Here is an 11,640-nt window from a genome sequence, read left to right as displayed (position 1 = left end):
AGGAGAAGGCGCAGGAACCGGGGTGGGTGGGACGGGCGACCCGGAGCCGGAGGTGTGGGGCTGGGGGGCTCCCCGGGGCAGTTCGTGGAGGACCGCCGAGAGAAGGAAGGAGGTCATTCCAGACCCTCCATCTGGAGCTGCCCCGCCGGGCCGCAGGGGACCCGAGACTTGTCAGACCAAAGTGCCAACAACAAGGGATTTTAAGCCAGGCAGACCTGGGTTCTGATCCATTCTGCCATTTAGCTCTCTGGCCGTGGGTGACCTAACCTTTTGGAGCCTCAGTTCCCCCCGGGAATAATAATATCCACCCCTGGCCTGCCAGGGAAGGCAGTCAGCCTTTTATACGTAATAATATTACTATTTGTGATAAGCTGTGTGCGGAGAGTGAAATTGTCCAGCAAGGTAACAAGAAGCAAGAGGTGCCTTCCAAGATTAGGAAGCAAAAGCCGAAGCCCTAAGATGTTTCCGAGTGAGCCCGATGAGCTGCTTAGTTTTGGGAATGAGTACGGTGGCCTCCTTTTTCCAGTGAAAAACGAGGGATACGTGCAAATGAGCTGTCGCAAGCCTTTGGTACATATAAGGGCATGCCTGGGCCTCTGACCTAGACACTCTGCTGGGCCTTCTAGAGGGCCGGACATTGTGGAGGAAGAAACACTGAAACTAGAAAAAACTCAGGGGTGACCCATACTAAGTCACAAAGGCCTGAGTGTTCTGTGCTTCTCCAAAAGTCGGCCTTTTCCTGGAAATGTGTTTAACTAAAACCTGTTTGGTGCCAAATCTGCGGCTCTTTGGCCTTTCAGACTCAACTTTTGTGGTGAGGGTCAAAGAAGTCCAAAGGAGCCTGCAGCATACAGGGAAATCCGCAGCCCTGAGAGCTCTGAGCCTGCAGGCAGGAGGGGCTGGGCTTGGAGAGGTTTTCCAAGGAAGTCGTAGACTGTGGAAGGAATTCTAGTTGAGGATGAGGTTTTAATCTGATTTTCAGGCGTGGCTGTGCTGAGACATTTATTAATACAAAATGTTTGTGGTCATAAACCCGCTTTCACGTGGGGGAAGTGTGAGAGAGCAAAACTTTGCTTCCAACATTGCCTTATCCTGACAGAATTAAAAGAAGAGTCTTCCATGGATTTTAAACTCTGAAGGCTTCGCCAGGAAAAAAACGAGGGTGTGGTAACGGAAGAGATGAGAATATAGGTTTAAAATGTGAAGCCCAGAGCTGAAGCATTTTTACTGTGAGCATATGCATCTCTCTAAAGACGTTGGCAGGGTTGGGGCTCAGATGTGGGTGATGGAAAAGCAGGCAGCCCCTCTTTGGAAAAGTCACGAAGAAATAAACTGTGAGAAGAAATAAACCTGCGGGTACTTACAGATGTCGCAGGGTCCCTGTCATTTTCCCTTAGCTTGCTGTCCAGCCAAGAATATCCACGTGCCCGTTCACCATCCAAAAGCCCGTGCCATATAAGGGTCCAGTGTGGCTGATAAGGAAAGATGTGGCCAAGTGAATTTTGTGCTCCGATTCCTTAACTGGTTGCCGGACTGAGCTGTTTGCGAATTTGTAAACGCAAAGCGATTTAACGGCCAACAGAACTTTTTGCTGTGGGACCTACATGTCCTTCCAGGAGCACGGGAGCCCTGATTTTCAGAATTGAACTCAGCTTTGCAAAACGGGTTGCGAGTATGTCCTGGAATGCCTCCGACCAACCTCTCAGCACGGATGGCGGAGAGACAGTGAGTTTGAGGACAGGTACGGAGGTACCTTGCTCAGAGCTTTTTTTGTTGTTGTTGTCTCCCCCTGCCCTCCTGCAGCGGCTGAGCGATCTCATCCCACTAGGGACTTTAAAATGTGTTACCTGGACTTGGCAAGAGGTTGGCACCAAAGTGGAGTTGGTGGTCTCGTGCCCAAGAGGAGGGTTGTACTTGGAGGAGGGTTGGCTCCTGCGCACAAGGGGCGATGATAAGGAGAGGGTGGCGGGTGACCCCTCGGTAGGCTGCTGGACAGAGTGGCCTGCATAGGTGGCCCCAGGTTTGTCCAGAAGGGCCCTGAACCAGACTGAGTCAGGCACTCTGTCCCTTCCTGTTTGATCTGTCCTCAGATGTAGCTCCTGGGGCCTCCACGGCCAATCTGGCAACAGAGAATCCTCATCCTAGCTCTGCCACTGCCAGCATCCACCGTGGGCCCACTGAAGGACGGGTGCACCCCAGCTCTTGCTTTAGCCAGCATCTGACCTTGGATGATAAGCAGGGTGGGCCCCGTAGATACTTGGGAAAGACCAGCTGGGATACTGGGTTCTGAGGGCCTTTCCTAAGGCTGTAATAGAAAGCGCCTGGGCTTGGTTGTGAGTCTTGGCTTTGTTTTGGCTTCCATCTACTAACCTGTTGACTGTGGTGAACCCCTAACCTCTCTGAGCTCCTGCAATGGGAAGAACATTTACAGGATGAGAGTAGAGACAGTGTCTAGGAAAGGCCTGTGGGATAAAACATGGTTGCTGCTGGTGAGAATATGAAGGCTGTTAGCTGTTGTCTCTCCACATCCACTTTTGAAAATCACTGTCGTGAAATCAATAAATTCCTCCTGTTGCTAAGCCTGGAGCTGGCCACATAGAGTCCCACGTGAGAAGGAGCTCTGCACTGCCGAGCTCTAGGAATGGGCCTCGGGGCACATACTGAAAGCTGGGCTTGCTCTGTCCACACTGTGGCCATGATGTGCCCTGTTTCCTGATCAGCAGTCACACCCGCCTCAGATTGGGCCCCCCTTTTGGCTACCCCGAAGGACCAGGATGTCGCCTGTTCCTTTGAGTACTCTCCCTCATCGCTGGTAACATTTCTGTGTCCCACACAGCAGCATTTGACGTCAGATCATGCCCATATGGCCTTCAAATGGGACTGCCATCCAGCCGTGGTTACGCGTTGAGGGAACAAACGAGTGGAAGCCTGCTTGGGCTCAGGGCTCAGCTCACATGCCCAAGTTGCCCAGCTGGGGCCACTCCGTGTAGGACAGGTGTGGCAGCATGCTATCCGCGTCTTCGTTTTTACCTTCCCTGTCTGTAAAGTGAGGAGACCAGCGTCCAGGCCCAGATCCACCCTTGCTTGGAGGGCGCGCCTGCCGAGGAGAGGAAGGATGGCTGCCTTTGCGCGTTGAAGCCGTGAAGGGTCCTGTCGGTTTCTTGGTTCTTAGCACCTTGGCGGTCAATTGAGTGCCTATTTCCCAAAGCCCAGTGTATTAGACACTAGAGCTGCTCATGCTTTAGGGACGCTTAGTCTTCCCCTGATTTTCACCAGCTTTTTTAGAAATCCCTCCACATGAACATATGATCTCAGTACAGCTTCAGTGCAAGGCTGCCGGCCCCTCCTGCCCCCTGGTCATCTCCCCAAGCCCCCTCCTGTGCAGAGAATTTAGAGCTGCTGCCGGTGGAACAGTCATCTCTCAGCAACGGGAGAGAAGCACCTGGTGTCCCCATACCTGGTTCTGGTCCTGCCGCAGTCCGGCTGCCCTCTTAGGGCGGGGTTCTTCCTCCACCGGGGAGCAGCTGCCTGGACTTCTCTCGGGTTATAGGCCTTGCTTGGAACAGACATGGACACAGGCTTGCCCTTTGGGTCAAGTACTTGGTCTGAACATTGAAGCATGGATGTTTCATGGAATGGATGAAAGCGAATGGATGCTCTGAGCAGTCTGGCTTTCCCTGTGCTTCTCAATTATGGCGTTCTTCTTCCAGCAGTCAAAGTTCTGGGAATGGCTTGCTTTGGGAGATGAAAAGTTTTCATTTTAGAGGGATTTAGCCATCACCCCAGTCTGCTTCTGCCGCTTCCTGTTATCAAATAGCAAAAAAAAACACACCAAAAACGAAGAAACAAAAACCCCGAAAAACGAAAACCCTGACTTTGCAGGCATGTGTCGCTCTCTGCCCCTTGCCCCCACTCCCAGACTCTTCCACGGATCTGAGCACGTCAGTGAGAGTCACAGCGTTCCAAGCACTATGCTACATTCTTGGCTCCCAACAGGCCATAAGCAAGTGAACTCAGAAGTTTGGGCAGCCGGAGTATTGGCTTCCCAGGGACCTGCTTGCCTGTTTCACTTCTCTGTAAAGTAGGTGGGGCTGGGCAGGAGGGGGTTTCCACATGCCAGCCCCGGGGACCCTGACCTGGATTTCGCGTGCTGTAGAGCACAGGTTTTAAGCCCTGGAGCGAGGCAGTTCTGTCCCCTGTTCAGCAGCTTCGCATGACCCGCCGCTCTCAGAAGGAGGTGTTCTCTAGCACCTGCCTCCCTCCCCCTCCTGCAGGAACCTGGAGGCTTGCTGCCTGCTCTTTTACTCTCCCTGGCCTTCACCTCCTTTTCTGGGGCTGAGTCTTGGCCTCCTTGACCCCTGGATACCTTCTGCAGGCCTCTGAAGGCCATGTGGCTTTTCCCATGCCCATTGCCCATCCGGCTTCTGCTCCCAGCTCGCTGACGAAGCACCTTTCCCTGAAGTGCTCGGGAGGCTGGGGGTCAGTATGGAATCCCCCAGTGCAGCAGACCTCGCCGAGCCGCTGTCATCCAGTCCATGCCCTTGGGGCTGCCTGCCAAGGGCCACCTTGCCCTCGCTCCTTAGGGTCCAGGCTGGCCAGCTGTTTGTGTTTGCAAATAAACTAATTAAATGGGTATACAGTTTCTAAAATAACGACCCTGTATGTTACTGTTAATAGTTTCAAGCAATGCAGAAAGCAGCAGCATTATGAAGCAGAAATTGGTAGTGCCCTTCCAGAACTTTCCTCACTTATTCGGATATGTGTCTTCCTGATGCAGGACCTGTGACATGTGAGGTTGCCTCTTCCCCGTTCACTTCAGCAGCTTGGCTTCTATTTTTCAGCCTTTGGCACAAAAAATGGGAAATTTGAGAGTTCCTTTCTCAGCGTTTGGACTTGTTTTTTAAGGAAGGCGGAGTGTGTAATTATGATTGCCACCTTCTGTCTGGCAGATGCGTGCATTTTTTAGAAAAGGTGACAGGGTGGACCTGGCTTTTCGTGTCCCTGCGCCTGGCGTCTGTGCCCGGGCTCCAGGCGGGAGTTGAGAACACGGTCATCCTCAGCCATCCAGTTGAGATGGTCAGATGGCCCTCTGCCCAGAGTAGCACCTGGCCTGGGACTCTCCATAGCTGGGGCTCCTCGGGTGGGGGAGCTGTATTGAACAGGTGGCCTTGGGAGCTGAGGTAGCAACACAGGCTCCCCCTGGCCCATGTGGGTGTGTGGCCCAGTGGCTACCAGGGAACAGGTTTTGCAAAGAAACGACTGGCTCCTTGTCTTGCAGGGAGGGAGGGGGCAGAGCTGGGAAACCTGTTGGCAGGTCTGGAGTCATCTTATAATTGACGGGAGTTACTTTTACACTCTAAAATGAGAGATTTTTGTTAGTGCCAGAGAAAGTACCCATTTCTCAGAAAAAGAAATCAAGGCCAGACCTGTCTCCATCACTACCTTGGCATGTTTCTGCTGAGGTCTGAGGAGGCCTGAGTTTCTGTATTTGTATTCATGGTGGAACCTGCCCAGGAGTTAAATCATAACTGCTTTTCTGTTGTTGGAACTGCCCTTTTGTACTTCCGGTGATGGCAACCCTCTGATCTCAGCAGAGTTAAATGTACTGCAAGTCAAAGGGGAAAACATCGATTCCATAAACATGAACAATAGCCCCTAAGAATAACCAGTTGGTAAAAAAAAAGAGCATATTCTTCTTCCTCACGTCTCCCTTTTTTAAAGTAGGGTTTATTTTTTAAAGCAGCTTTAGGTTCCCCAAAATTGAGCAGGAAGTACAGAGGGTTCCCATATACCCCTGCACCCCGTGCACAGACTCCCCCAGGATCAACACCCGCACCAGAGCCGTGCATTTGTGAACGACCGGTGAACCGACACTGACATATCATGATCACCCAGAGCCCAGAGTTTACACTTCACTCTTTTTTTTTTTTGCCGTACGCGGGCCTCTCACCGTTGTGGCCTCTCCCGTTGCGGAGCACAGGCTCCGGACGCGCAGGCTCAGCGGCCATGGCTCACGGGCCCAGCCGCTCCGCGGCATGTGGGATCTTCCCGGACCGGGGCACGAACCCGTGTCCCCTGCATCGGCAGGCGGACACTCAACCACTGCGCCACCAGGGAAGCCCTTCTTACTTTTTTTTTTGAATTTTATTTCATTTTATTTTTTACACAGCAGGTTCTTATTAGTTATCTGTTACAAATCTGTTACAAATTAGTGTATACATGTCAATCCCGATCTCCCAGTTCATCCTCCCCGTACCCCGCCTGCCCCCCCTCCTTTTCCTGCTTCGTGTCCATACGTTTGTTCTCTACATCTGTGTCTCTATTTCTGCCTTGCAAACCGGTTCATCTGTACCACTTTCCTAGATTCCACATATATGCGTTAATATACGATATTTGTTTTTCTTTTTCTGACTTACTTCACTCTGTATGACAGTCTCTAGGTCCACCCATGTCTCTACAAGTGACCCAATTTCGTTCCTTTTTATGGCTGAGTAATATTTCATTGTATATATGTACCACATCTTCTTTATCCATTCGTCTGTCGATGGACATTTAGGTTGCTTCCATGACCTGGCTATTGTAAATAGTGCTGCAATGAACACTGGGGTGCATGTGTCTTTTTGAGTTATGGCTTTCTCTGTGTATATGCCCAGTACATTTCTTACTTTTAAGCCAAGATGCCACTGTCTTATCAACCAGAAACTCGCCTCGTTTATGGACTTCAGGAGGACAGTGACAGTATATGGTTCCAGTGAGCACTGTTTCTGAATCACTCAAGAAAAATCAGATATATTTCTGGGGAGCTTAATGGTTGGGATTCTAACTCTTAGAGACTCAGCCCTCTAGGTGGCAGGAGAAATTTAACAAACTGCACCATATTCTGACTACCACCTAAGAGTGTTTATTGTTTATGGTTACATACTAAGGGCATGATTAGAAACGCTGTTGCAGTAGTTTTATGCAATCTTTGAACTCTGGGAAGAATGAAATGAAAGCGGCCTTTAAACGTGATTTGCTGGGCCCTTGCTGTGTATTAGGAGACCGTTTGTGTGCCTTGGTTGACTATACTGATACGCAGAACGTGATTCTGCCTGCTCCAGAGTTGGGTGGGTGAGAGCCAGCCCAGAAATCCTTGGGCTCCTCGTGACGGAAGCCTGAACCCTGGTTGGTTTAGTAGAAGTCCTTATTTGGGGATGATGAGAGTCACCTAGCAGTATTCATTGAGGCCACCTTGGCAGGTGGGATGGCCTGGGAAGACAGAGGTGGGTCCCTGAGCCTGGGAGGTCGGCAAGTGCAGCCTGTGTGGCCAAGTGTCCCCAGTGTGAAGAGGCAGTCAGGTGTCCTGTGGAGGACTGAAGTAGGTAAGCTGCCCGAGGGGAACGGCTGCCTTAGAATTACCTAGGGAGTTGTTGGTTTTCTAAAACCAAGTCAGGTGGGACCCACAGATTCTGCCTATTAAAACAGCACTCTAGATGATTCTTTTTTTTTTTTTTAATGTGGGAGTCTTGTCCTTCTAAATGAACTTGTTAATTCATTTGGTGGAATCTTTTTTTTTAATTAATTTATTTTTGGCTGTGTTGGGTCTTCGTTGCTGCGCACAGGCTTTCTCTGGTTGCAGCGAGCGGGGGCTACTCTTCGTTGTGGTGCACGGGCTTCTCCCTGCGGTGGTTTCCTCTTCTTGCGGAGCACGGGCTCTAGGCATGCGTGCCTCAGTAGTTGTGGCACACGGACTCAGTAGTTGTGGCTCGCGGGCTCTAGAGCACAGGCTCAGTAGTTGTGGCACACGGGCTTAGTTGCTCCGCAGCATGTGGGATCTTCCCGGACCAGGGCTCGAACCCGCGTCCCCTGCATTGGCAGGCGGCTTCTTAACCACTGCGCCACCCTGGAAGTCCCTAGGTGATTCTGATTTACAGCCAGACCTAGAACCTCTAGGCTAGGGATGCTCTTCAGAGAGTCTTGAGTCTGGTGCCTGTGAATGGCGCCAGCGTGGACCCAAGACCAGTAAGGACCCAGGAGATGATCATCCCCTCTGGCTACCTGGGACAGGTATGCCAGAGAGAGGGCATCTGCAGGAAGGTGCAGTTTGTTCAGGTTGCAGAATGGTCCCTAGCCTGTCCCTCAGAGAGGCCCAGAGTGAAAGCGAGACTTTCAGAGCGCTGCAGGGGTCTCAGAAGCAGTTCTTTTGACTGTTGCAGGAAAGGTGCCGCTCCCCGTCTGCGGGCTGCTAGCGGCCTGGCTTTGTGTAGGGGGAGCTCAGAGCTGCTCTGTGACACCCGTGCTCCTTGCCCCACTTGCTCAGGCTGACCTATGGCGGCACTAAGGGACACCCGCTGTGGACAGTGCCACTTACAGGTGCTGTCCACCTCACACACTTGAGACACGATGAAATTCACCAGCCCCAAAATTGGAAAGAAAGTTATAAAAGAATAGTCTCCGGTGAATAGTCTCCAACTTCATGAAGAGGAAAGGCTAATATTTATAACATTTCGTGTTTGAAATGAATTCTAAGTCCAGAATTTTTCATTTTAGAATAATTTTGGAACAGTCCTGACTTTTACAGAGGAATCAACCAATTATAGATGAGTTACTTGTCACCAAATAATTTCTAAAGCAAAATTACCAAAATCCTTAAAAAATTTAAGAGTAGCAGTTACATTTAGTGTAGAATATAGTGAATTTCAGTGTGTCTGATATTGGTTGCAGCTTGTGGTGTGTTCGGGAATGTTTAACATCTGGCTCGAGGGCAGTGAGGGGAGCAGCCCTGATGTGGAGCACGTGCTGGTTGCCATGGAGATGCTCCCCCAGGGGCTGTCCAAGCCCCCAGGTAGCTCACTGCATCAGAGCCGGTCAGGGAGGTGCGGTGACCTCGTTGTGTGGTGTTATAGATGCACTTTCCATCTTGCAGGGGCAACAGATGTAAGTAACCTCAAGAGCACAGATAATAGCAAGAGGGACTAAAGTCATTAGGAAACGATGTTTTTAGCATTTGTTACTTTTGTCAGGTTTTTTTGGGGGGGGAGGGGACACTTCTTTGAAGAATAGATTTTAATTTTTGGAGCAGTCTTAGGTTCCCAGCAAAAGTGAGTAGAAAGGACAGATTTCTGAACTACCGCCTACTGTCACACATGTGCACCCTCTGCTACTACCAACACGCCCACCAGAGTGGAAGATTTGTTACAATGGATGAACCTACACAGCATTGCTGCCCAACACCCATAGTTTCCACTGGGGTTTACTCTTGCTGTGGTACATTCTGTGGGTTTTGAGAAAAGCATCCATCATTACCGCGCGGTACAGAGTATTTCACTGTCCTGAAAATCCTCTGTGCTCTGCCTACTCAGCCCTTCTTCTGTTCAACCCTGGTAGCCACTGATCTTTTTATTGTCTCCATAGTTTTACCTGTTCCAGGATGTCATATAGTTGGAATCATATAATATATATAGCCTTTTCAGATTCTTTTATTGTGGTACAATATTCAGAACATAAAATTGACCGTGCTAACCACTTTTAGGTGTACAGTCAGTACGTCCACCGTGTTGTACAGCCACCACCACTCTCCACTTCTACAACTTTGCAATCCTGATGCCGTTTTGCATCCAGCTGCCTGGAAAGCCTGTGCTTGCCCCCAACGCTCTTTGTGCAGCCAGTGGCTGACATCAGAGCTTCAATCACATTTTTGTTTGGCATGTTTATTTTTGTTAAGTGCTTTATTATTTTTTTTTTAATGAGCTCAGAATTGCAGAAATCTAAGGAATTTGCCCCTTGACTCCGTTTCTTGCTGGAGCAAACAAAAGATTATTGACTTGACACCAAGTTGGGGAGAAATCACAGTGCACCCCTCTGTCTGCAGCCCCCTTGGAATTTCAGCCTGTCTGGGCTGCAGCCACTGGAGCCTGCTGGCTCACCAAGCTCCAGGCTACATCTTTTTTCCTCAGTCTTGCACTCATTCATCTTCCAAAGCCAAAAACCTTCTTACTGTGTTCTTTGCAGATTTCAAAGGGACTCAAGCTGCATAATTAACATTCAGAGGATCGATCATATCACATGAGAAAGGGTGTCCAGCTCCGGTGTGTCCTGCTTTTGGTCAGTGGTCCTGTCCCCTCCTCTGCCTCTGCCCGCCCACTGAATCTCCACACGCCTCCTCTGTCCCCTGAGGTGGCCACTGGGCTTGTCCCCCCCCCACCCCGCCACCTCCCCATAGAGGGAGCACATTTACCAGTTGGTTTCCCTTTGCCCTTTTCCACAGGTCCAAATCTAGAACAAAGGGAACATACATTTCATCAGCCTCCTTTATTTTTCCCATGTGAAAACAAAGTCCTTCTTGTTTTATTGCTTCTAAGAGGAACTTAGAGGGTCCTGAGATCACAGAATTTTGAGGACTTTCAGGTCATTGAGCTCAACTGCGCTCTTCTCCCACGCCCTGCCCACACACACAGAGACCTGGACGCAGGAGCCCCCTCAGCCGACACTTGTTAAGTCACGTTTCTACTTTTGGAGGGACGCAGTTTGTAAGTTGAGGAGTATGCTTGGACTTAACTGAGGTTCCCAATGGGAGCGTAGTGGCCCACGTTCCCTCTCATTTCTAAAGTTTTGCCCGACAGCCAGGAGTGAATAGGAGACATAGCTTAGAGGCCAAGGCTGGGGATGGAGTTGGTACTGAAGGAAGTGGACCCTCTGCAGAACTCCAGGAGGGGGAGGGGAGCCAGGTAACCTAGCTCTGGGGCTAGGGAGTGCCTCTGGGCGCGAAGACATCATGTACCTGGGGTGCTTTATGCAAGGACAGTCTCAGTTCAAAATATTTTATGCCATTTTCAGTCTGTATCGCCCAGGATGTCCCAGTTTTTGGTTCAGAAAATAAGATTCCTCAGCAGAAGCTGGGCACACGTGAGACATTTGCTAGTATAGGAATACAGCTGGAGAGTTGGAGGGGTGGCCTAGGAAAGGCGATCCTACAAACCTTTGTTCGGGTCAGTGGATCCAAGGTCAGACTCTCAGTGACTGTTCGAAGGGCTCCTCTCCTGTTCCGCTTGTGAGGGTCTGAAGGATTTCAGAGTTTTCTCTATAAATAGGCAGCTGCATTCAGTTGGCATTTTCTTCACTGACAGGCTGGTCACTGCCTTTCAGATCTCTGGTAGGCACTTAGGGGGATGGCGGGGGGCGATGCTCAGACAGTACAGGTGTTGATTGGCAGATAATCACCCGGCCTCCTTTTCCTCTGTTACCTCATTTTATCCTCACAACAGCCCCGCAGGGGAAGCGCAGTTCTCCTTTCACAGATGAGGAAACTGAGGCTCAAAAGGCTAAGTCATCTTCCCCTGGCCGTGTGGCTAGGCGCTGGCCGGGCCGAGACCTGAGCCCGGAAGCTCTGTTTCCTTTCCCCTCGGCCTCCCTGTCATCGAGTCCGTCCTGGGGCTCCCAGGCATTCATCGAATGTCCGTTTGGCAGGGGACGGGCGTACCTGGCAGCCGCGGCCAGCAGGGTGAGGGGGGAGCCAGACCAAGAAGGTCAGCACGTTCTCTGCAGAGCGCGACAACTTCAGGCTTGTTTTGAGCCGGGACTTGGGATTCTTCTTGCTGAAGTTTGGTTCCCCCATGGCCTCGGGTGGTGGTTGTCTGCGCGGGGTCCCTTTGGGTTTGGATT

The 11,640-nt window shown here is 50.7% G+C and overlaps 1 pseudogene; it reads right to left on the bottom strand.

Moving 5' to 3' along the window:
- Window positions 1-11,593, bottom strand: part of LOC112413614 (zinc finger protein 649-like) — a 34,141-nt pseudogene extending 22,548 nt beyond the window's left edge.
- Window positions 11,594-11,640: the final 47 nt, after the last annotated feature.

This window comes from Neophocaena asiaeorientalis, unplaced genomic scaffold (assembly GCF_003031525.2).
Source record: "Neophocaena asiaeorientalis asiaeorientalis breed wild unplaced genomic scaffold, Neophocaena_asiaeorientalis_V1.1 scaffold369, whole genome shotgun sequence".
NCBI lineage: Eukaryota > Metazoa > Chordata > Mammalia > Artiodactyla > Phocoenidae > Neophocaena > Neophocaena asiaeorientalis.
The sequence above is the reverse complement of the archived record's forward strand: the minus strand, read 5'-3'. Positions and strand labels throughout refer to the sequence as shown.